General features: G+C 45.0%; 1 protein-coding gene across 5 annotated transcripts in view; it reads left to right on the forward strand.

The window, feature by feature from the left end:
* Positions 1 to 4,371: 4,371 nt before the first annotated feature.
* The window catches only part of LOC135388830 (gonadotropin-releasing hormone II receptor-like), a 774,956-nt gene continuing 752,137 nt past the window's right edge, over positions 4,372 to 27,190 (forward strand). For all 5 annotated transcript variants that reach the window (XM_064618671.1, XM_064618668.1, XM_064618672.1 and 2 more), the window contains exons 1-2: positions 4,372 to 4,478; positions 12,125 to 12,219. The gene's annotated coding sequence lies outside the window, so the exon portion shown is untranslated. The remainder of the gene's footprint in view (positions 4,479 to 12,124; positions 12,220 to 27,190) is intronic.

Here is a 27,190-nt window from a genome sequence, read left to right on the forward strand (position 1 = left end):
GTGTTTCATTCCAGGCGGGGGCTATTCTTATATGTTTGGCAAATTTGGAAGGGGGCATTGCGATTGGCGTATACTGGCTGTGTTGGCTGTGGTGTTGTATTGTGATGTACTCTGTTGTTTTGTGTTAACTCTGTTTCATTCCAGGTGGGGGCCATTCTTATGTGTTAGGCAAATTTGTAAGGGGGCATTGCGATTGGCATATACTGGCTGGCTCGCTAGGTTTGCTGTGCTGTAGTACTGTGATGTACTCACTCGTTTTATGTTAAATGTGTTTCATTCCAGGTGGGGGCTATTCTTATGTGTTAGGCAAATTTGAAAGGGGAGCATTGCGATTGGCATATACTGGCTGGCTGGCTGTGTTTGCTGTGCTGTTGTATTGTGATGTACTCACTCGTTTTATGTTAACTGTGTTTCATTCCAGGTGGGGGCAATTCTTATGTGTTAGGCAAATTTGTAAGGGGGGCATTGCGATTGGAATATACTGGCTGACTGGCTGCGTTTGCTGTGCTGTTGTATTGTGATGTACTCTCTTGTTTTATGTTAACAGTGTTTCATTCCAGGCGGGGGCTATTCTTATATGTTTGGCAAATTTGTAAGGGGCCATTGCGATTGGCATACACTGGCTGGCTGGATGTGTTTGCTGTGCTGTTGTATTGTGATGTACTCTCTTGTTTTATGTTAACTGGGTTTCATTTCAGGTGGGGGCTATTCTTATGTGTTAAGCAAATTTGTAAGGGGAGCATTGCGATTGGCGTATACTGGCTGGGTAGCTGTTGTTGCTGTGCTGTTGTATTGTGATGTACTCACTCGTTTTATGTTAACTGTGTTTCATTCCAGGTGGGGACCATTCTTATGTGTTAGGCAAATTTGAAAGGGGGGCATTGCGATTGGCGTATACTGGCTGGCTGGCTGTGTTGGCTGTGCTGTTGTATTGTGATGTACTCACTCAGGTGGGGGCTATTCTTATGTGTTACGCATTATAGGTTCGTTAACTAAACAGGTCCTCTGCTATAGCTTGTTAATGAGTGCAGAACTGTGTGCTGTTCTTATGAGGGCTGAAAAATCAAGAACATTGCCGGAAAGACAACTATCGTGTCGTCTCCATGCTGAGATCCTAGAAAAAGTTCCGAGAAACTGACAAGGCGAGTACACCATATTTTATTAATCATTCGTTTACTAAAAGCGTCCGATGGGACTTCGAGCGATACATGAAGTCTTAGTACGCGAAGAAAGAAATTCGTTTTGGGGACTCAGATACATCCCTGCTGAACCGAAATTTTCGAGAAGCCATGCAACATGTACAGACGTTGAACCGTGGTCCATTCGCACAACGAAGTTCACAGAACGTATATGACACTTGCGACCTTGTACTCGTGTCACAGCGTGGCAGTTTATGTGCTACCAGTATAATTTTTGTTATACTAGTGTCAAGGCTCATAGATAAGCGACGTAATGCTTTCCTATTATACTATGGGGTAGTTTCACGCCTTGTAGATCCATATAGCTAGGCACGTATGCCTCACTTGTGACAAATCAAGTTTGTGTCAGTACCTTCCTGATTGGCTTTTAGGGCTGGTCAATAATATGGCCTATATCAGACATTAATATTGAGGGACAAACCTTAACCTTCTTTTTCCTGCATATTTATCCATCTCTCCGTTCACTCTATGCCCTGCGAAACAGGCTACGGTACTGTGTTTGGGTAATGGGGGTGAACGCTGACTGGGTACTGCGACAATTTCCTACTCTGGCATACCGGCGCAGAAACAAACCAGGCTAAGACTCACTCATATCTCTACCTAGATTGCTTGAAATATTGAAGTTAAGATTTCGCATAAGTTGGCATCAATGCTCAGCCCCTTGGGCATCCTCCATCCTGAGTTAGGAGAAAATAAAAATTAGGTTCATGAATTAGTTATTCCTATAGCTGAAAGGGTGGTCTAAAGGTGGTTTAGCGGTGGAAAGGGTTGGTAATTTATCAGCGCAGGGCACACGATGCTTGCAATCCGTCGCGAAAGATGAAGTGCCTGAGCAACTTATACGAGGGGTGTTCAAGTCAAACCGAGACTTTTCATTTTTCGCAAAAGTAAAATGAACTTACAGGCGAGGAATTAGTTTTATTTTTCAACGTAAATGTCCAGCTGGCACTAATGCTCTTGTCCCAGCGTTTCACGAAGGCTTGGATGCCAGCAGCGTAGAAATCCTTACTTGCGCGTAGGAGCCATGATCGGACCGCATTCTTGACCTCGTCGTCGCAGCTGAAGTCGCAGCCCCCAAGGAACCCCTTCAGTGGCCCGAAGAGATGGAAATCGCTGGGGGCGAGGTCTGGACTGTAAGGGGGATGTGGCAGCAACTCCCAGCCAAGTTCCTGTAAGGTGCCTGTCGTGAGATGCGCGGTATGCGGGCGTGCATTGTCCTGTAGGAGGGGGACACCGTTGGTGATGAGGCCTGGCCGCTTCTGCTTCAGCGCCTTATGCACATGCCTGAGAACCTGGCAGTAATATGCACTATTGATGGTGGTACCACTGGGCTGAAAATCAACATGAACAACACCAGCCCTGTCCCAGAAAACCGTGGCCATGACCTTGCCCGCAGACGGGGTGCTTCGGCACTGCTTCGGGGTGCTTCCTGCACTGATGTACTGCCGTCTCGGAACCGTTTGCACCACTCAAACGCTGTGCTGCGGCTAAGTGTATCGTGGCCATACTGAGCCTGAAGTCTTCTGTGAATTTCAGATGACTTTACGCCTTCATTAACGAGGAAATTCATGACAATTCGCTGTTCAATGTGCGCGATCACCTCGTTGTCGGCCATCTTGTCCAGCACGTGTCTTCTGTTTTGCACAGACTTTGGACCACCACGTGGTGAAAAATCAGGGCAGCACATTGTCCTGAAAATTCACGTGCATAGAGTCTCCTACGTGTCTTGTCAGTGTGGCATGATGCATCGTTTGATGACGGGAGGTCTGCCTGCCTGAAAGGACCGTCTAATGCTTCACCTCACCGAAGTGAAGATGAAACAAAAAAAAAAAAAAAAAAAAAAGAGAGAAAAAGAAAATCAGTTGGGCATGCATGTGAGTCTGCAATTATACCGTATACGCTTGTCTTTCAGCACATCGTGCTGCCCCGAAACGGGTACAAATGACCACTACCCCCTCGGGGTTGAAGCACATCGTGTGTGACAAAGGAAAGAAGCATGTTTCTTGACGTCCCGACTACAGGTACTGGAAGCAATGTTGACCTCCCCCACTTTGCTACCGTAGTCGGCCGGGATCGACCCCGCCATGTTCAGCTCCGTTTTGTTGCAACGTATTGCAGCATTGCTTTAGAGTTTACAAAAAGAAAGCGCGTTGAACACGTCACATGTTACAGTGAAGACTATTCACCTAAGCCTTCTTCCTTTACTTCTTTAGATATAGATTAGGAAGAAGAGAAGTAAGTAAGTAAGTAAGTATTATCTGAAAAAAAAAAGGAAGGAAAGGAAGAAGAAGAAGAAAAAGGGGGTAAAGGTTGGAGTTTTCAGCAGCCATTAAAGGTGCTACCTGTTCCATTGCCAGAGATGCGTAACCGCAGCACACACTCCGAGATTACAACGAAAAATACAAGAACACAGAAACAAAAGAAAAAGAAGGAGAGAGAAAAAAACACAATCACCGTCAGATGTCCTATAGTTTGTGTACGGAATTCATTGTTCACATTTCGTTACTGAGTCCAGTCTGGTTCAGGAGGACAGCTAGAACGGAGATTGCTTGCCTTTGATTGCAGCGGCTGTCCCAGGGACCAAAAAGCTGAGCGAGAGAAGCGGTCCAGTCTGTCATGCGCGAAACACCAGTCAGAAGCGATTCTCTTTCCGAAATCCGATGTAAATCGTCTACACTCCAGCAATATGTGGTTGACGTCATTCACTACACCACATGCACATTGGAGAGTCCACCAGCCCCATTCTGTAAAGCACACGCCGGCAAAACGGGACACAAGTGAAGTGCACGACGAGTACAGGTCCTTTTAACACTTCAGTATACTTATCTAAGTATAGCAGTAGGCTCGTAACACATTGTTTTGTAACCTATCTAAATAACGCGCTTCAACGATTTCAAGCAGTATCAGTTGATTCTATCAGCCATTCGATGTAAGAAAGTTGCATGAATGTTAATGCACTAGTGTATCGCTTTTGCGCCGTTATTTATCAGTTTCATTCTTTTGATGGCTGGAATAGGTTTCGTCATCGGCTTATCATTTTTATTTTATTTTTATCGGCACGCTCTTTCTTTTGACCTTATCACTTATTGCAGCTACCAGGAGCGCACGCATGACTAGCTGAGCCAAGATCACGCGCCCCGAGAGAGATAACCCACCATTTCTGCCACTCTTCAGACGCTTCGAAGCCAGTGGCCGTTGTGTGACCCCTCGGTCTAATAAGGAAGTTTTCAATGAAAATCATGATCTGATGTGCACCATCCCGTTGTTTCGTCATGAATGGTGAGTTCTAAGGACTTTCTCGTGAGTGTTGTACGGAGATATTCCTGCATTGATGAAACCCTAAAGTGATTGCTGCGATAAGAGCCCTTTATTTCGTTCGCCCTCATTGAGGAATGCTCTGCAAAGAGATTTTTAATAACGAACGTTTTCCTGGAAGCTTCCGATAACGGAGAACGACGTGATTATGAACACGTATCAAGGGAGCTCCAAAGTGGGGACTAAATGAGAAGAGTTCATTTACGAGAGCTCTCTTTTTCTATGTTTTGTACGTTGTCCTTTCTTTCCTTTCCGCGTTTTACTTTTCCTCATTATGCACCATTGAAACAGGAAGAGCGAGCTTTTTAGTATCACATTAGCTCAGATACCAATAAAAAAAAAACATATTCCTCTCAATACGACAAGTTCCTCAAGTACGACATGTTCGTCGTTTGCAACTGCAGTTCGCTGCAAGTCCAGTCTGTACAACTTCGTCGAAGGACGCTACTGAATATGGTATTAGGAAAGAGAAATACATTTTGAACAGAGATGAATAAACAGTTAAACAAAATGAATAATTATACAGATATCAAAGAAGGAGAAGACGCTGCCATACCGTAGCGCCGACATGAGTTACCCGTGAGATGGATACCGATGAGATGGATATTTATAATGCAACAAAAACGATGAAATTGGCTTGATGCTTTTACATGGGAGCGCAAGCTGTCACAGAGCGTTACTGCCACTGCCACGAAACCTAACATTTGATTTTCATTGGTAGCACAGAAGCTTTGGTCGTTTTTAATTTCCCCGTTCATTATAATCAATTTATTTGTTGTTGTTGTTGGTCGTTTTTCGAGTTGGGATTCGGTAACAGTATATTTCAAGACCAAATGAAGAATTATTATGGGAACTACATTGCATCAGGGTTAGAACACATGTTAGTGTCCCTGTCCCAGCATAATGACACTGCTGTAGTCATCTCAGTGTATTGTAGCCCGACAACTCAAATGTTTTGATTTGAGAATTCTAGGTGCGCTTATTATTTCATAGCTTATTTATACGAGAAGTAAAAACCCTCTGGGGAATTGAATCTCAGAAAGGCCATTTTAAGTTCATGTCTCCAGAAGACCACCTGGTCTGTGTACACGGGGATGAGTGCTTCCCTATGGATTAGGAGCACTCGAAGGTTTCCTCTCCGTTCCTTGTGAAAGGCGAGTGCCCGTGGATGGCCGAAAATTCGAAGTACAGTACTTCGAGAGAGAGAAGAGAACATAAAAAAGCGAAGCTATAAAAACAACAACACACACACGCACGCACCAGTGTCTTTTTTTGCTGGATGTGGTCGCCGGATCATTGGCAAGGATATTCTTTCGACGAAGGAAGTAAGGGCGCGCTTCAAGGTGTGTTGAATACGCTAGTGTTCGCAAGAAACCGGGTGTGCATAACCTGACGCGACGCCCGGCGACTATTTGCGTTCACTTTGTTTGCGCTGCTCATGCATGTGCATTCGGCTTAATTACATAACTATTCTTTTCGTAATCGCTTCGTTTTAAAATGACTATTAGCGCAGCCATCCATCTAGATAAAGAAAGCATGCTCTTCGTCCTTCGCCACGTGGACTTAAAGTCGATTTCTCTGGCTACCAGTGTATAGTAGGCGGAAGTTCACTGCGGTTGTACGGATTGTGGGAAAACCCTTCGTATCTTTCGTTACTTTTTGTCTCCTCCATATAACGATGTTTAAAGAACTGGCCAAATCAGTTTTGACGTTACTGAGCGACACAGGCCTCATGAACAGCGCTTGTGAACTCGAGTCGTGCCATCTCATTCTTCAGTGGCCCACCCTCACCACTCACGCTCAACGCATTAACCTCATCTTTTTTTTTAAAGTCACCTTTGTCTTTAATTTATCACATCCTTCTTCACTTTTTGTTACTTTATCCTTTATTTCCTAATTCCTTTCTTTTCTTTCTATTTATTTTCTTTTTCTTTTATTTATTTTTCCTTTTTTTTCTTTCTCGCCTTTCTTTCTTTATTTTTTGTTTGCGGAGTAGCTAGCCGACGTCCCGTTTTGCAGACCTTCCCTCCTTTTTATCTCTTTGTTCTAATAAATATATCACCCCCCCCCCGCCCCAAATTTCATCTGTCTTCAATCAGACTGTGTTTATAGACGTTGATACAACATGCTTCTGTTCCGTTCATGCAACCACGACTATTGGAGGCATTACCTCGAAGGAGAATGGCCATTGCAAAGGATGCACTATCTTCTGTGTTACAGTTTCTCTTCCGGCACGCAAAGCTACAAAAGATTGATGTCTTCGACAACGACGATTCCAACGCAGGAAGCGATCGTCTCGCCTTAGGAAAATTGAAGCCGTTACGAATTCGGGGCTCGTAAAATATGAGACTCGGGTCGAGCTTTACCAACGCAGGTTAAAGTGAGCGCAGATTCGAGATTTCGAATCTTCGCACCGCAAACGGAAAATTAGGATAAACGAGTTTCACCGACAATGACCGGTCGTTGAGCTTGCCTGGATTACTAAACGGGTTCGCCAGGGTAAGGAGAGACGCTAAGGGAGTGGCTGTTTGTCACGTGTAAGAGCTGCACCAGTGCACAACACAATCAGTAACGGATTATTCTCGTATTAGCGAGTTCTAGTGGACCGTAAGCACTGTGCCGGCCCGATAGAGGAAGCTATGGATCCATGCTCAGCAATGTGATGGCGGCAACTTGAAAAGAGTAGCCCGGTTGGCTTGTCACGGTTTAGGAGCTGTTATCGTAACTGCCCACTACGATCTACGCGCTTAAAAATGAACGTACAGTACATAGCACCTCCTAGCCAACTATAATCAGTGACAATGTTCTTACCCCTGCATTCTCAGAACAGAACTTCATCGCATAGCATGTTGTGCGCCAACCACTGCCACGAATGATAGGGTTATCGCTTCTGGTTTGAAAAGAGAGAAGGGCGTACGCCTTTTCCCAGCAATTATCATATATCCAAATTGTCAGGGATGTGCAGTAGTTAACTACTACACTCTTAGAAATCAACTTCACCGCATAGCACGCTCCTAGCCAACCATCATCTCGAATGATATCGTTATCTGCCCCGATTTGTTGAAAACGGGAGGCGTACACCTTTTTTATGACACTTATACTGTGCATAATTGTCACAAAAAAGGCGTACACCTCCCGTTTTCAACAAATTGGGGCAGATAACGATATCATTCGAGATGATGGTTGGCTAGGAGCGTGCTATGCGGTGAAGTTCATTTTAAGAGTGTAGTTAAACTACTGCATGGTAGTCAAAAATTAGTTAGAAACTACTTGAAAAAATGGTAGTTATAAATACTAGTTAAACTTATTTTTTTAGTACTTAACTACACTTGTTAGGTTACAGCGGGCTACAACAACTACGCATTTTTTAAGAATTCTCGACGGGGAGTCAAGACAGCATCCAACGTGTTGCAACATGACCGTTGGCTATCGGAGCATTGGTAGACTGGCTAGAAGCGGAATGGAGTTTGCGTACACAAATGCTACGGCACATGAGCAGAAAGTACGTCTTTTGTGTGTTAATCAGGGTACATAACGATCAATGCACACAGCTAGCACATTCAAAAAGCTTACACCCCCTCCATCGTCAGATTGGACATCATGACTTTATCATTGCATGACACATCACTACAACAGCATTATATGGAGGGGCGCGTGCTGTTCTATGATTGTTGCGAGTGTGGGAGTTCACTGCCTTCTCGCTTCCCACGAACTCACGTACTATTTCTACGCCTAAGCGATCATAGATATAACGACGCGCACAAAATATCAGAGTAGTTAAAAATGTAGTTGGACAACTACATCGTAGTAGTTTCAAAGCAGTTTTACCCAGTGCAGCCGTGATGTAGTTACACTAGTAGTTAAACTACAATTTGACACAGCAGTTATAGCTAAACTACTAAAAAGTAGTTACAGCACATCTCTGTAAATTGCTACAAAAAGGCGTACACCCCCCTCGCTCTTTGAATCCGAAGCGGTAACCCTATCATTCGTGGCAATGGCTGGCGGACAACATGCTATGCGGTAAAGTTATGTTTTGAGACTGCCCTAGATCTTAACTTTCGGCCGTCATCATTCCTTCATCTGCTATCATACCATCTCATCTCATCCTGGCTGCAGTCGTGACGCAGCCCACATACATGAGGCCAACAACGGTGAGCCGGTTTTCGTCATCACCACCACCACCACCACCACAACCACCTATGTTTTGAGAGTGTGGTTTGTTGAAAACGGGGGGCATACGCCGCTTTTGTGGCATTGTGCAGTTCATACTTGCCACAAGAATGGCGTACGCCCCCTGTTTTATCAAATAAAGGGATAGACCGTTGTCATTCGAGATGTTGGTTGGCTATAGGAGCGTGCTATGCGGTGAAGCTCTGTTTTTAGAGTCTAGGACAACTACGTACACTGTTGAGACAGGGGGGAGGGGTGATGGCAGGATCGGCTCGCCATTGTTGGCCACACAGAAGTGGGCGTCGTCACTACTATAGCAAAAAAAAAAAAAAAAGGACGGATGGGGGATGAAGGCTGGAGATGCGTAGAGGGTGCGTGAGTTCGTCGGGGAGAGCAAAGTTTTAGAGGGATGGTTGAGCGTTTTCTTAGCGTCACTTGTGGAGGGAATTAGGCGTCCACAACGGAATCTCGCGACGCCCACAGGACTGTACCACGCGCTGCAGTAAGGCCATGAATGTAGTTGAAACACACATTGACTGATTGATTGATTATAAAGAGAGAGAAAAAATGGAAAATGGAGAAAATTGGTTCCACATACATAAAACACACGCGGACGGCCACACGCCGCGTGTGTTTTCAGTCGCAGCTGCTCCTAATATTGAAGTGCAGCCTACTGCACGAAAGTCTTGTAATGAAATTATTCATGCTTGTAACCGGTTAATCGTCATTCTTTTTACCTAATATTATTGCATGGCTATACGCAACGATTTTTATGTAATAGCTTCACATGGGCCATAATATTGTAAACACCATGAAAGCTGGTTTCTCCTTGATTTGGAAAAAGCTGCAGTCGGGAAGTGCTACGAGAGCCCGTGACTAGGGTGAACTAACAGCTTAAAAGACAATCATTAAGGTCTCCGAGTATCTGATTCTCCAGTTGTTGTTTATCCGGGGCGTCCAGGCTTTCCTCCGCGGAAGCCTTACAAAGATCTAGCGCATCATAAATCGCCTTCACGGCGTATAATGGACCCATTCCTCATGACTTCATCCCTGGGTCTTTATCAATATAAGTGGAGCACAGGGCCAGGCGGAAAAGTTCTCAAGTTTCCCGTCTCTAAGGTGAGCTAGAATTCTAGCTTACTATACCGCTGGTCCTCCTCCTCCTCCTCTTTCGTCGTCTTTCCTTCCGGCATGCTGAAACCCCCCTCTTTCGGGTGCCTGATATCTCACGATTTATCTCCCCTTCGCATCTTCACTTAAGCCAAAAACTGCCGATGAAAGATTTCGATATTGAACTGTGCTTTCGAGCTCCCTGTAAATCTCGCATCGCGATGGCAAAGGACAACACCGGCAGCTTTACTATATAGGAAGTGCGCACGCTGCAGAGATCAAATATGTGCGGCTACTCTCGTAGCTACTCTTGTGCTGCCAAGCTCCCAGCGTAAAGCTACTATAAGATGGAATTTTAGTAGATCCCAAGTTGTTCACGGTAACAGTTCCGAAAACACGACAACTTAATCGTCTTATTCTTGTAGTGGCTGACGTCACCTTGCGGATCTTTGATTTGACGCTGAGACAAAATCCTCTCCTCCACCTATAGGTCCGACAAGGACGGAATAGAGCCAGTTGATAGAAGGCGTTTTATGTCATGTGTCATCCCCGTTTTACCTGCCTTTCTAGCGCCATAACAGGAATTTTCTGTATCGACAGCGTCCTGAAACGAATTGTTTTCGTAGACTGCTTACGGAATACACAAAAACGCGATTCAAAGAATGGGCGCTGCCATTAGTGCTGCCACCCCGTGGTAGTCGCATAAACTGTGCACGTGTGGACTGCCGTTTGCCCAGTTCCTTCATTTTCCCGTGTGTTTTTTTTTCGTTCATTTTCGTGTTCGTTCGTGTCCATTTCGTGCCCGTTCATTTTCTCCCGCTCGGGAACCGGTGTAGAAAAGATATCGCATCGGCCTGCACTCCTCACGTGAACAACTGCATATCGCACGCGGGAGCAAGCAGTCTTCTTTTTCCTTGATCTTTCGAACGTTGATAACGCTACTCAGATGTGTACCGGATGACCAGTTATTGGAATGTTACGTTATCGGCAGTCATGCTCATTAAAGGCGCCACCAGTATTCATCCCAATGGGAAGGGCGATTTTGATAGTCCACCCCTGGTTATGTCGCCGCTGGGAACGAGGCTAATAGACCTCAACCCGAGAAACGTCATCATGACGTTGGTAGACAGACTGAAACAGAAACAAATCGGAAGGGGAGGGCTGGGTTCCACGAATGGGCACCGTTCGCTGCCTCCTATTGAAAGAAAAGTAGGACCGAAGGTCGCGTCCCTTTCAGGGACTATCGTAATCCCCTCAAGACCGTGGCTTTCGGGCGCGACCTTGTTCGTTCCTAGCTTCGAGCGTAGTTCAACTCTACCAAACTGGTGGCACTGTCGAACACTATGTCGTCACCTGTTTAGAAACAGGAAGAGGTCTATTAGTACACGGAGACTGGTGGTTTGAGAGTAACGCCGACAAGGTCTATAGTAGAAATCCGTAATAAGAATGATAGCCACACTTGTTTGGTGATATAACGGGGGAATCGAGACTACTTGGTCTTCAAGGACATCGGTAACGGCGGTTGACGGAGAAGGTTGCTGGCGTATTTTATCTTCTCTCATACACGCACGAGTACAGTGGTGTAGAGAATGGTAGTTGACTCTTGGAAAGGAATATTGAATTAGATTTTCGCAAACCGTTTGCTACAATGACAGGCATCCTCAGCGAATATTTTCCAAGAGAAAAGCCATATACGGGGCGCTTGAAGAGAACGACTGAACAAGCAAGGGTTTTAGCTGAATTTTCGTCTAAGCGGGTGTTGTGTAATGAGTCTCGTACACATCACGCGCAGCCTTTGAGTCACGTGACATGGGAAAACATGGGGATGCGTCACAGGCGTCATACTGCGGGCCGAGTGAGGAAGCAGCGTGTGTTTTTACAATTTTCTCTCGTAATTGTAAGAATACCGCAACAACTCACGGCGTGCCCTCCTACTGTGACTCCGGTGCGGTCATATGTTTCCCAAGTCACGTGACGAAACGTGACGTCACGGCACAAGCCCCATGCGACTCCCGTATCTGCTGGCTTCTCAAGCTTTCTTGTGCCTTTTGACAGGTATTTTGGGGGGTTTTGTAGGACATGTTTTTTTTTCCTTTTGGGGGGGGGGGGGTTTGGGGCTGTTAGGAGTGTGTGAGAGGATGGCTGGAGAAATTTCTAGTCCTTGAATATTGCGTATGTGAACCAACTATTTTTTGCGGCATTTATGACTTCATTCACCTAGGAACCGGTTTTCATTGCTTTCAGGAGTTATCGATTTGCTAAGGGTCAGCAGTTCACTTATGTTGAACATACGTACATTTCTAACGTTCTGATAACGCCAATTGTAGGAAACTACTTCGAAATCCCAGAGGAGTTCATTGCACGACCTGACTCCACCAATAAAACCCAGAGGATAAAAGTCAAACGCAGCGAAAGCCTTGTGGTGAGTACCAACGCTTTTTCTCAAGCTTGCTTGACCGGCATGTCACGTCATATCTGACTTGATATATATTCTATCTAATATCCTTGTGCGGAAGAGTCTGTTACCACAGTGCGATGTACCGAACGCATGGCACAATCGTGCGGAAACAAAACTACGTCGATCGTTCTCTCATGCAATTCAATGACGCCATTCTAAAGGGGAATGTAAGGCACGCGTGTGACTTAAAAAATTACATAAGGCAGTAACTATCAAAGGGGGAAAAATAAAAATATGGGAACATCGTTCAAGTTTCAAGGCCCCTCCTTAAATAGTAGTTTTGGACTCCAACTTCAGTTGTGCACTAGTCTGAATCGTTGTCGGAACTATAACATTCTGCTATCACCAGAGGCACGTGCAGCAAGAACGCAATACTTGCAGACTTGCTGAGAAGTGCACATATCGTGCAAAGCCCATATCCCTTCCACACTTCCGTCCGGTACACATTTCCTGTCGGTTAGTCCGCTGCCCAAGATAATGTCCGCTTGCTCTACGTAGACCCATTCATTCCTTCCTCACTTTGCAAATACAGCCTTCTAGTCTTACAGCAACATACACCTATACAACAAGGAAAGTAACACAATTGACGTGGGACCGTGATGAATAAATTGTACACAGCGGGCTTTCGTGACTTTTTCTCTCGATACATGCCCCGCTCATTTCCTGTCGGTTTCGATATTCTAAACATAAGGAAGGTTCTCTCCCTTGATGTGCCTCGTGCCAGTGGGCGTCAAAAGAAAGTTGTGTACATAAGAAAAGCGCTTTAGTGTAGAGGCTATCCAAGTTCTCCTACGGAGAGCAAGCAACTCAGCGTGTAATGTGTTTTTAGTTCGACAGTAGACGTTCAACCACACACATCTCACGTCGCTTTAGTACCTGTTTTCCTTGTCCGTTGAGTTTCTTGTATGTGATTTCGCTTCTCAAGAGGGCAAGGTTTTGGATCGCGGAATGGCAGTGAACTCTATCGAGTTGATGGCCTAAGTGCAAAGCCTTGCGGGCAAGTTTCTTTTTTGTTTATCTTAGATTCGGCATGTGTGGCTTCATACAGAACATACAACGCGTCTCGAGTGAGAGCTTTGTATGGCAGCTCAGCTTTCGTAGAACCTTGAAATTCGTTTTAAACGGAGGCCCTGGCATTTCGTATTATCCCGGTAGAATGCAAATTTTGGACTTCTGAAGGAAAAATCACCCCCTTTATTCTTTGAATGTTGACTTTGGGTGTTGAAAGACGTGAATTTTGTTTATTCTTTCGGACGAAAAGACCGCCATAGTTTCTGACGGGTCGTAGCGGTCGTAATCGCAAGAGAACACCTACAGAAAAGCGGAACGCATAGTATTTTTCATGGACAGCTGTATATGCCGAGTTAAGCATCGGATAGCGTGCGTGCGCCATGTGTCCCAGGAATCGCGGCGCAGAGAGTCACGAAAGAAGCGCGCTGCGAAGGCGGCGTCATGCGACGTTGGGTATCACGTGAGGTGTGGTGATGCAGGTGGCGGGAGTTGAAAGCACAAGACGCCAGGATGGCTCCGCCGAGGAAGGCTCTTAGTGATGGCTTTTGTCTTGTGTACTTGCAATACGAACTGGTTCAGAAAAAGATTGTACAGATTCCCACACATCTGAACAGGGTTCAAGTTGCAACGCATTTTAAGAAATAAATTCGATATATTAAAGGTACTGTAAAGCAGTAGACAAGCATGATATGCCGGTGATGTGACTAGAGACTTTGTTGCTCCTAAATACCATATGCGGAACCATACGACCGACAACGCGCTATAAATATTTTTAATTTGCCATGAAAAATGCGGCGTAGTGGAGCGGTGCGACGCCTGGTGTCAATCAACCCCCTGTACTGCGGGCAACACTGAAAATTGGTATTACACACTATTACATCGGAACTTCGTTATTTTAGTAACCATAATATTCGTTTCCCTGTTTACCTATGCATTCTGAAACCCTTGTTAGCAGTGTTTTTTGCGAAGTAACCCAGCGCCGGCCGCTGTTCGATGGAGGCTCTCCCTACTTCTCTGCTTCGCCTGCGCGCTCCTTCTGTTCGCGGCCTCTTTCGAACGAACAAACTCTCTCTGTGAACCTCTGTGAACAAACAACTCCCGACGCTGTCTGGCTTCTTGAACGTCTGAGACATTTTTTTCAACGGCATTTCAGTTCGCTTATCCTCAGATGTGGATAGTTGTGTGGATTGCAGGGGCGGATTTTATGGTGGATTGTTATGTCGGGCCCAGTGTTCTACGCATGCAATGTGGTTGCCGCCGTATGTGGCAGGAGTACGGATTCATTTCGAATACCTAGTACAGTGTTGCCCGTAGTCTTTAGTTGTAATTTTCTAATTAAATGCACCGTAGATTGGAATGAAACTTGCGCAGTTTTTGTCCTGGTGACTTGGACTATCGAATAGCCACACTAAATGACATTTGATCGGTGCTGCTTTACAGTACCTTTAACATATTTATATGTTAAGAACTTTTAAACACTGAGAAAGAATCGTGTTAACGTCTGCCCACAGTGCGTAGAACACTGTTGTCGATGCATTTCAGCTACGAGTACCAAAGGTTGCGCAGCTACTCGATTTTTTTTGGGGGGGGGGGATGAGGGGACATCGTACAACGAACTGCCGCGATCTCTCAGATCGCGATACCCAACCTTGGATGGGTCCCAGTTTCGCCGGGTGGCACAGAGTAAATCCTCAGCAAATTAAGAATTTTGTTCTGGTCCCAGCCAGCGCCTCAAGACAGAGTATGTTGCCGGATTGCCACAGCTCTGCCTTAACAGTGTTGCGCTGCTGCCTTACGCAACGAATGCGCAACAGTTTTGTGTTGCGTAAGAAACTCGCGTCCCTTCAGGGCAGTGAAGCAAGTAGCGGAATACATGGATGAAGCATGGAAATATACAATTCAGCCATACTGATGCAAGAGTTTTATTACGAGAAACGCTTTTTGTAACGTTTCAGTGCTACCGTTCATGTGGGGAGTCGCGACAGGACGGGGTTACAATATGCCGGGTTGACACGATATAATTATTAGGCATGTGCGAATAATTATTTTAAAACCGGCGCTAACACACTAGACAATAGTGCGACACCTGTAAAAGCAGCATATTACTGGATTCACATGCAGCACATGTACGTATATTAACATGTGTACAGCGTCTACCTACATACACGATATATTCACACGAGTCAGAATATGATGTAGCATCCTACACTGTTTTACGCCCTCTCTTGCGCAGTTTTCTTCCTTACGTCTGCGGCTTCGGAACTGTACTCAGTATTGAAGAAACGTCGACTCGAAATTCAAAAATAGAAAATAATAATTGGGAGTAGGTTTACACGTAATGTGTGCGTCAGTCCATAGTGTGGCGACATGCCGCACGTACAGATCCTGACAAAAGTTTACGGAACACCAGGGCGACGTATTTCTTGATCTCAACGACACCCTAGCGGCGAACGGGAGTGGACACACTTACTGAAAGGTGCGTCGAGTACCCGGTCACCTGTTTGTAAGTCTATCTGCTCCTGTTTTAGCAACCGTGTCGCTCAGATGACTACACACACCACTCCAGTGTTTCGTAAACTTTTGTCAGGACCTGTACCGCAAGGTAGGACTGGGGATAATTTGGCCCACCCGGGGTTCTTTTGACGTGCGCCGGAAATCTCCGACACGCGGTGCTGGAAGCAATGTTTACCTCCCCCACATTGCTACCGTCCTCGGCTGGGATCGAACCCGCCATCTTGAGCTCAGCAAGCCTTACTGAGCTACCAACTGAGCTACCAACTGAGTTACCAACTGAGCTACTAAGGTCGGCATTTAGAATTCGTATTCTATTCGAATATGGGATCGAAAGTAGAATCATTCGCTTCGATATTCGAAAAATTCCAATATTCGCATATACGGATAAGAATGAGCCCTGCGTTTTCGGGTTTCATGTCGTTTGAAAATCGGGGGTAAAGGTCGGGTGTTATTTCAGCGGCCATAAGACAGGGTAAAATCGGGCAATATCGGCTGTTAAGCAGGTTTTCGGGTAAAAAAAAAAAGAAGAGAGGAGGAGTGTTACGTTTTACATGAACATGAGATGCGGAACATAGTGTACTCTAGCGCCGGTATTCGTGACTGAATTTGCACTTTGCCAAGTCAGTTTGCGGTTTTTTTTCGGGTTTTACCCTAAAAAACAGGGTCCTAATAATAATTATCTGCCATTCCTCTGGCGGAAAGATGTGGAATCTTCAGTCTTTTTGTGCCTAAATCGGTTATGTGCGCCGCAATGGTTGTAAAACATTTGGGTTGCGATCGCTGTGTATGCTTAGCCGTACCACTTATGAGAAAGCTTGAGTTGTAGCGTACGAAATCGTCTTACCTATACGTAAAGAAGAGCGCGTTCACACTGCGCACGCGCTGTACGCAGTCTCGTCCCGCACATGCGGGGTGTGCACCCGCATTTCCTTGCGTGTGCATAGCGACGGCGTACGCCCACTCTGTTATTGTGAAGTAACCAAAACTCTCCGTTGTCATGGTCAATGCTCTGTCGCTTCGCTGCATGACGTATCGTATTCATTGTTTACTGTTAGAAAGGCCGTCATGAATCTTTATTAAAGTGATGCGATTACTAAAATAATAACAGCTGAAAGCAGCCTGAAATATCATCCCATCCACTTTGCGCATGACCCTATCGTCCACAATACCATGAACTCTCTCTTCCTCCGGAAGGCTCCGTCTGGGGACAACGGCAAACAATGCAGGTACAGGAGCGTTTCATTTAGTACGTCACGTCACTTAATCTCGCTGTGTGGAAACAGCTTGCAGACTGTTATCGCTCTCTGCTCACAGATACCGGATACTGTTAGTCGACACGTCGACTGAAATACCCCAGTTTAACATATCCAATAGCCCGGGTTCATTGCTCCGTTGGAATGTTTTGACTCGTTCATTCTGTCCTCTCGTCAGCTGTGTGCCTTCAAAATGATTAAGCGTCGTTGTCCTACACGTGGATGAATAGAAAAGTAGCAGTTTAGTTGTAGTTAAAGTATTTGCCGGTGGTGGTGATGATAGTGTGTGAACGCCTTTTCAGAAAGAGCTGGTTGTAACATGGCGTCAACTAAAACCTTGTGCGTGCTGTCTACGTTGGTCATAAAGCGTTGTGTTGTTGACTGATTCGATGAGTCACGTAATTAAAGGGTTAATTGGACATAACCTGAAGTTCATGGAGAGTCCGGGATGCAACATTGTACCTTGGGGGGTACTTATCTCTCATCACAGGCTGGAACAAGGTTATTACCCGTGTGCTGCGCCCGAGCCACGAGTAAACATTGGGTTTCTGCTGTGGGTTCAGTCGTTTGCACGGAAACTGAAAAAAGTCAAACTTCTTCCCCTTGCTGTACTTTGCTTTGCAACTGCTGAACGAACATGCTACTACCATCTTTATGAAAAAGCCTTTTGCTCCATAGGTTCACGAAATGTTGCCTCTAACCGCGAAAATGTGCAACCCGACACCACGTGGATACGTATGGCAGACGACGAATGACAGCCAAATTGTTTCGCCGAAGTCCCGATAGAATACGCTACTGTCTTCCAGGCAGCGTCACGACTGTATAGGGGGAGGGTCGTGAGAGGAGATGAGAGTATATCCAAATCCAAGTCACAGCTAGTTCAAGTAGCAGTAGTAGTAGTCCAAGTAGAAATGAAGTTAAAAAGTATACGTCCCGGCTTGCGCGGAGACGAAGATGACGAAGACAAATGATAATGAGCAGCATGAGCAGTCTTGGGACGACGCCCTGAGGCCCGATCTTCAGCTTGTCCTTATCCCATAATCACTTCGGCCCGCGATTCGCCACAAGCTCTTGCGCGAGCCTACCAAAGCGGCTTTGGAGCGCGCGAACTTTAAATATAACGATAACGATCGCTATGTGAAAGTTGAAGATCGGGGCGGTTCTAGACTAGTCAAGACCCATCTCTTTACTTCTTGACTTGCCACTAAATACGACTCATTTTAAGTCCGCTATCTTCTAGGAAGCGGACTGAGATTTTAATTGCTCGTCGTCCATGACTCCCAGCTCCCTAGCTCGGGAAATAGCATCTCTGAGAGACAGTTCTGCTTCTGGACGATGTCTCCCTCTTATCTTATTATATGATGGGCAAACCTTTGTGTTGTGCTCGGTTTCGTTGCATTATTCACACCCTGGAGTATCTGATAGGCGTATATAGACTCTGCTTATAGTGAGCGCTGACCCTGTCCTGGTCTTGTGTGTCTTCCTATCTGTGAGACAATGGGAATGGGACGTCCTGTTTTCCTTTTTTGCGATTTGCAACGCATCCTTTTGAAATGGCGTCAGTAGATATGTTACTGCCACAGTTTTGTCACTGTCCTCGCGGGCGTGGCGGGACGATGTATCGAATTTATGCTTAGCAGCTGACAGTTAACCAGCATCCTCCTTTCTTTCCTTTCTGTTAAACACATCCCCCCTCCGCGTTTCTTCCCATCCATCCACTGCAAGACCTCTGTTTTTCCCTGAGCTTTCAGATTCCAACACTCCCCGCATATGCAATGTGATTGATTGATTGAAAAATAAAAAATATGGAGGTGTGAGTCCCGATAAAGTCGGGACAAGCTATTCTGGAGCAAGTGAATATAGACCTGTTTCTGTGGGCTAGGTGGCGGGAGTGAGCAGCAACGTCCAGTGCCGTGTATGCCAAAGGGAGTCTGGCCATTAATGGGACCTGCCTATACCTGGAGCTCCACCCACTTTTTGAGCTCTCTGGCCAATCACGATTCAAAATACAGTTTGCTATTAATCCCGAGCTATCCAAGCTATATATTACTTGTATTTACTGGGTGCCGACATTTTCGGGAAACTGGATTGGATTAGATTGAATAGGATATTCCCTGACGACCTAGCAACATAATGGATTTTGCGTCCACTTTTAACGGCGCCATCTGGATGGAGAGGGGCATGTCGGGAAGACGCAGAATAGCAGAAGTAGCAGAACACCGTGTAGCAGAAGCAGAAGTGCTTGCTAGCAGAACTGATTGGCCAACAGAACCGCTACTTGGAACAGACTGCCGGTATTATACATATTTTAACTATGAAACACAACAAGATTGATTCAAGAACGAGCAAAGGTGTGTATATGAATAAAAGTATGTCACACAATGCAAATTTTTGGCCATCCGTAGCGTTTTTCTTGCTATTTGCCTGTGTTTGCTGTCGTTACTAGGCCTAACAGGGACGACAAAACATTGTATTTTCAGGTAAGCATCGACACTGGAGCGTAATTTAAGGGTGATTTGCAAGATAATTCCAACTGAATATACACTTACGGAAAAAAAATTGACCTAATTTGTGAAAAAATTTGTCATGAAATTCTCGCTTCGCCGTTCCAAGCTACACCGCCATTTTCTGGAAAATTTTGGTGTCATGGCGGCCCGCATAGAAAACAGCAGCCAATGAAAAACGCTGAATTTGATTGACAGGTCGAGCCTCTTTTTTAGACTCCCTTTGGCATACACGGCACTGGCAACGTCTAGGCAGGCACCCTAGCAACGCCAGCGCCCTAAAGTATGCGACGTGCGGTAGTTTAGCAGACGACGGCGGCACTTTAAAATATACAAGGCCTCGAGTTCTTCGCACTTGGCACGATGCACCACTTTTTTTGTGGATTTCCTACAGGTTTTGTAGCTCTCCTTTGCGCCATATCGCTTGAAGCGCCATGCAGAACCCGCTGATGAAACTACCTACTGTTAGAGTAGAGTAGAGTAGAAAGCACCTAAACCCTTTTGATGTAGGGCAGATTCCCAAGCAGAGTCATAGGTGCAGAGTAAAATAAAATACAATGCAACACTAGTATTTGGCACTTAGTTCGGGTAGCATCCTCAGGAATTTTCTTGCATGCTTGCTTAGTATGGGGTAGGGAAGGTCAGCCTTCCTATAGGAGGCTCGCTGTCACGGTTATCAAGGATGTGCAGTAGTTTACTAGTTAAACTACTTCATGGTAGTTAACTACAATGGTTGTAGTTAGAAACTGCTTGCAAAAAGGTCGTTACAACCAGAGTTCGAGGTAACTCGTTACTGTAACTAATTTCATTTTTTTGGTAACTTGTAACTTACCTCGGTACTTTTGCGGCGTGGTAACTTTCAGAGGAACTCGTTCCTTTTTCAGGTAACTTTGGCAAAGTAAGTTAAGTTAAGTTAAGTTCCAAGTTACTTTTAACTCGCTTTTCACTCACGCCCACATATTTTCTTGCTTTCTCTCTGGTTCCTTCGTGGCATTTTTTTGCCATAAAACGTGATAATCAATCAATGACAGTATTTTATTGAGGTATGAACCGCTTGCCATTGAAATGAAGCTGAACCATTATGCGCCCACAGGGAGTAAGATGCAAAGCGTTCGAATAGAACTCTACCAGAGAAACATCATCATGACATTGGTAGACAGACTGAAACCGAAACAGATCGGAAGGAGAGGGCTGGGTTCCACAAACGGGCACTTGTTCGCTACCTTCCATTGAAAGAAAACTAGGACCGCCGGCCGCGTCCCTTTAAGGGACCATATCGTAATCCCCTCAAGACCGTGGCTTTCGGGCGCGACCTTGTTCACTTCTACCTTCGGGTGTAGTTCAATTCTACCAAATTTTGGCGCTGTCGAACACTATGACGTCATTTGTTTACAAACAGGAGAGGTCTATTGTTGGACATGAACGAAAACGACCTAAGCGTGTTGCACTCCTCCGCAGGCAACTCAAGGTCTAACTCAACTACTCACGCGCGCTGCACCTGTGTAATGCTGTTTTGTGGCCGAAGTAACTTGGAAGTATGTCGTTCTTTTTTTAAGTAACTCAGTAACTGCGAGTTACATTTCAGGCTGAAGAACTTCGTTATTAACTTAGTTACATTTTGCACACGGTAACTGAACTTGTAACGAGTTCTTTTTGACGGGCAACTTCTCAATCTATTGTTACAACCAGTGATATCCACTAACTACTTCCACAGTAGTTGAACTATAACTACTAACTACTTCGCGCTGGAGTAGTTTAACTAGTAGTTTCAGGGTAGTTAAAACTACTTCGTTAACTACTGCAATGTATATTCTAACTACATCTATAACTACTTAACGTTGTTCATCAACACCAATCCCTTGTAGTGTTCTTGAACGCCTAAATATGAATCACAAGCAGTGATAATGATATTTAAAATATACTCTTGTGCATACGTCGCTTAATTCACATACTGTCGTAAAATCCACTGCCTGTCTCTTATATATTATGCGCTGACAAAAGAGCTTGCTGCGGAAATATTTTCTATGGAGTGAAAGCTTCTGCTATGAAGGTACGTACAACATACGACGGACCATGTACGAGGTCTACACTCAGGCTCCTTCGTCACAGATCAATGCGCCACGCACAAATATTGTGATGGGTGCCGATTGCGCCACTGTGGACCGTAAAATATTTTCGCTTAGCCACGATAATCGATCACGCAGCCATCCTATGCGGTTATGTGCACATCAGTACGGTAACCAAGGTATTACGCAGGTCGCTACGATCGTCAAATACAAAGCTTGCGGTGGGATTCTTTCTGTGCCTACGCGATAAACTAAGTTACAGAATTCTTTCACAGCAGATGAGGCTTCACTAGACAAGCATTAAAAGTGAAGATTTAGTACACATGCACGACACAATTGCTCTGCACCTCCGTTCTCATCAAACAAGTAGCTCAAGGTAAAAGTCGGAAGTGCAATCGTGCCGTAAAGCTTGCGGCAAAATCGGAAGTAGTTGGCGCCTGCAGTAACCTAACTACTGTAGTTAACTACTCGAAATAGTAGTAGTAGTAGTTAGGTAGTAGTAGTAGTTGTCACTACATTTCTGCAAGTAGTTGAGTTTTTAACTACAATCAGGTAGCTTAACTAGTAGTTTAACTACATGTAGTTAACTACTGGCCATCACTGGTTACAACTACTAGTTAAACTTATCTTTTTGTAGTTGACTACAGTAGTTAGGTTACAGGGAGCTACATCTACTTCGCATTTTCCCCTTTAGCCTTCCGTGTGCTTCACGGCCTTAGCACAGATCGCACTGGTATCATTTTCTGTTTCAAATGCACATGAGCAGAAAGTACGTCTTTTGTGTTAATCAGGGTACATAACATTCAACACACACAGCACACTCAAAGAGTTTACGCCCCCTCCGTCGTGAGATTGGAGGCCATGGCTCTATCATTGCATGACATATCACTACATCAGTATTGTATGGAGTGGCAGGTGCTGTGCTATGATTATTCCCAGTGTGGGAGCTCATTGTCTTCTCGCTCCCCATGCATCCACGCGCTATTTCTATGCGTAAGCGATCATAGGTATAGCGGCGCGCACAAAATGTCAGAGTAGTTACAAATGTAGTTAAACAACTACATCCCAGTAGTTGCAAAGTAGTTTTAACTAGTGCTACTGTGATGTAGTTACACTGGTAGTTAAACTACAATTTGACGGATTAGTTAGTAGTTATCGTTAAACTACTAAAATGTAGTTACAGCACATCTCTGCCAGTTATATCCAGTTATTTTCTTGTTCTTGAGCTTTTCCCACTTGACTAGATGGCGCTGCGTCCGCCTCAGCCATTCAGTGGATTCTGTCGTTGTTGTTTCGTTTTCGGTTTCTGGTTTCCAATATAACCTATCGATGATGTTTTTTTTCGTCTCCCGCTGTTTTGTTCTACTCATCTGTTGGCGATGCGTCACGTCAGGATGTGGTTCAGAGTCTCTAATGCTTCGCCGCAGGTGGGGTCTATCTTGCCAAGTAGTTCTAATGCTTTGCCCCATGGGGTGTATCTGGCCAAATAGGTCTAATGCTTTGCCGCATGTGGGGTCTATCTGGCCAAATAGTTCGTTCCTCCGAGTATTAGACAACCGGTTCGTGCCTGGAAGAAGAGTGCGCTTTATATCTTGTGTATTCGGGATATAATTCTGGTTTTTCCCTGTGCTTATTGTAGTATTTAAGACTCCGTTTCTTTTTTTTTTTTTTTACGTTTCGTTTTCATTTTTCGATTTCTGCCCTGTGGATCCCTTCAGTAGTGATTTTTGTCAATTATTGTTCGCTTCGGCCTTTGTGTCTTCTAGATATCGAATATGGTCGAAGTTTTTCTTTGCTATTGAAGTTGCTGGTAGTCGTCCAAGTCGTCCAAATTTAGTCGTTCAAGGTAGTGCGTTTTCGACCTAGCGTCTCGTGCCATAAATGTCGACCAGCCAATTTCTACTGTTGGATCCGTGGCCGCTTGGGCCCGAAATGGCGCTGCGCTCGACTTGGAAAGTAGGATGGTGTTGACGTTGATGTTGATCTAAAGCGCACTAGCTGAGCCGGTTCATATATATCTGTTTACCGGTCTCTATAGCACTGTTGTGTAGTGACTTGTTATATAACGCTTAACTCAGCTGCTGTCGACGGAATCGCAAATCCCGAGGTCTTTCCATTCTATTCGGTATACTATCATGTGGCATATAGAAAGCGCATGTCGCCGGTTTCTCTCCCTTTCATGTACACCGATTCACTTGTACACACAGATGTTAGCCTTTTAGCGATCCCATATCAGTGCTCCATCTGCATTGTTTGCTTGAAGATGCGTGAACTGACAAATTTCTTTTAATTCCTGGCACCCTTTGGCTGACCTGTGGAATAAAGTCTTAGTGAGAGAAGGGATAGGGCGCAGGCAAGCTAGTAAAGTTCCATGACAAAACCTGCACCGTAAAAGGTTTTACAATTTTTTGATGTGAATGGCTTGTCCCATGGCGCACACCTTTTTAGTGTTGCCTTTACACCCGAATGAAGGGTGCTTTCTGAAACACCCTTCAGTTAGGTGTATTCCTCATAAAACACTCTTATAATGGGCGTTTAAAAACAAAAGCACCCTTAAAAGGGGAGTGTTCTGTTGAAAACACCTTTTAGGGTGTTTTTTTTCTTCTGGCAAATACTCCCTCTCAAATAGCTAGTGTGATACAAGCTCCCGCGGCAGCATGCCGAGACATACAGTTCGAGGCTCTTGCTTCTATGTCAAGCACCAACCTGAACAGGGCAGACTTCCGGCCGTCGTACAACCTAAACCGGAGCGCAACGTGTCACAGGCACGCCTCGTTAGCTATAGGTCACACTGTGGGACCAGCAGTCTATATTGGCGTATCGGATGGATCATGGATCAGTAGTATAATTATGTTGGGAGGGAAACCGGATGAGAGTACGTTCTATGGGTGTCTGGTTCGCACCCCACAGCGCATGGGACACCGTCGCGTATTTCTCCCCGCGCGGCGCGTGTGCGGAGGGTTGTCCGCGCTTATCGGCGAGGGGAGGGCTGCGTGCGCGTTTACCCTCTCACATTTTTCAGCCTGGGCCAACTTCTTTCGTCATTTTTGAACCTGCGCAGACTTTTTTCACGACTTTTTCCCGTGCGCGACAGGCGGCGCTCGGGTGGAGGGCTGCTGCGGTGGGCGGAGCGTGGCCGGAGGGTTGCGTGAGCGCTTACTCGCTCACATTTTTCAGCCTGGGCCGACTTCTTTCATCATTTTCCAATCTGTGTCGACTTCAATCGCAATTTTTTTCTCCCTACAACAGGTGTGCAGTAGGCAGTTTACATGCAAAGGATAGCCATACACAAAAGTACAAGTGAAAATGTATTTATTAAAGTCATTAGTGTCAGGAATTATGTTATGACTCTGCGTGAAGGGGAAAAACCCAGCCAAAAGCATGAAGCAGAAGAAACACAATACACGTAATAAAGAGTATACTTATTACAGGTATGATGCAATAGCATTGAAGGGGTATCACAATTTTTTATTAGTGGTAATCACGCAAGTTTTCAGTTAAGCAGAAGGAGTAGCACATTTAATCAATGGAGATATTTTTAATCAATATGATTACAATCAAAATTAAAAGTTTTATTATAAAATGTCTAACGTGGCGAAAAAGAAAGAAACTTGATGCGTCCCTGGGTGCACCGGAGTATATACTCTAAGAAAAAAAGGGTGGCAAAAGGTGGCAACTTCTATAGTTACCACCTACACTCTTAGAAATGAACTTCACCACATAGCACGCTCCTAGCCAACCATCATCCCGAAAGACAACGTTCTCGCCCCTGATTTGTTGAAAACGGGAGGAGGAGCCTATTTTGTGCCGTGCATAATGGGCACAAAATAGGCTCCTCCTCCCGTTTTTGAACAAATCAGGGGCGAGAACGTTGTCAATCGGGATGATGGTTGGCTGGGAGCGTGCTATGTGGTGAAGTTCATTTCTAAGAGTGTAGGTCAACATAGCGTCTGATAAGGGATGTAAAAGGGTAGTAAAAGCAATTATCATATATCCAAATTGCTACAAAAAGGCGTACGCCCCCCTCGCTCACCGAATCCGAAGCGGTAACCCTATTGTTCGTGGCAGAGAGTGAGGTAGCACGTAGAACTTTGCAACCTTTTAGGCACAACATATGCGACATCTATTACCTCCTAAAAGGTGTAACTGCTCCACCCATTTTTCTAAGAATGTATTGCGGCTACTTTCAGCATATGGTTAGCGTTGTTTTGTGACAATTTTCATAAGTGCTTTTCCTGAACATTATTGTGGGATGTGGGAACTGCAAGAATGATATAACTGAACCTCCGTATGCAATAAGGGGATAAGTCGACTTATCCCTTGTTTACTATTTTTGCTGCAATGACATCTACATACTAGTATGTACCTGCCAAAGAAAATTTCGGACCGTATTGCAATTTATTGGCCTGCTACACGAGGGTAAGAAACGGGAAATGGATGTGTGTCACTGGGACGGACAATCAGATAAGGCCCATTTTCTCGGTTTGGGATCTTTCGACTTATCCCCTTATTGCATACAGAGGTTCAATTGGTCCTCGCCAACTCCAGAAGTCAACATGGCGTTTTAATGACCAGTTCTAAGTGGTCAAAAGGGGTGCCCGTGTTGGCGAGGAGCTCGTTGAATAGATGATGCCTTTTATCATTATGACCATTGTGGCCGAACATCATCAGATGGAGAAGTCCCATCCACATAGATAAGTATTTCAGGGCCGTACTCGTTTTCTTAATGCAGGTACACTAGTAATTTACGGTCGAAGGCTGTTTTATTCTTTAGAAGTCGAGGGCTCAGTGCAATTTTACCCAGACATAGGAGACACTCGTTTAGAATCGCAACCGCGAAGGCTTCCAGCTTTTGCTGAACTTCCCTCGTGTGGTCCCCATATTAATCTTCCCTCCATAGAATGTCATAGAATCTGTATATCCTCTTTACTTCTTGCGTAATGGAGCCGATCAATCGAAGCCGGTATAATCACACGTTATGAAACCTATAATTTTACATAAGCTGGCATGTACGCTTTGCGTGTTACAAAATCACACCGTGTTCACCGTGTTCACGTATTCCGAAATGTCGGAGGAGGAAGGAAACCGCACAACTTGATGAAGATGTGTACCGCTGCCAAGTTTCATGCTAGATTACATTAGATGTAAAAAAAAGAAAAGAGTAAGGAAAAGAAAAATATGGAGTTGTTCGTCCTCCGTAATGCCAGATTAGACTAGATGATAGAGAAAAACATGTGGAGTTGCCAGCGCCGCCCAACAGTGATTTCCCCAGAAATTCATTGCGGGGGGGGGGGGGCGAGCTTTTAAGGGGGGGGGGTATGCTTCGTGAAGGTTCCGCTTACAGAATTTTTCTCAGACACGGAAACAATCGTGGCACAATGGTGACATATCTGCACAGCTTTCCCGTTTTATTTGTACATGTTAGAACACAGTACATTACAATACAGATTCATTATGAACGACATTTCAACATTAAGATGCATAATAACACGACCGACAAAGAAAAAAGACTAGCACCTTGTCTCACGAAGCTCAATGAATATCTAGCAACCAACGGTGAAAACCTTAGACGAAAAAAGCAGAATGC

Source organism: Ornithodoros turicata, chromosome 3 (assembly GCF_037126465.1).
Source record: "Ornithodoros turicata isolate Travis chromosome 3, ASM3712646v1, whole genome shotgun sequence".
Lineage (NCBI taxonomy): Eukaryota > Metazoa > Arthropoda > Arachnida > Ixodida > Argasidae > Ornithodoros > Ornithodoros turicata.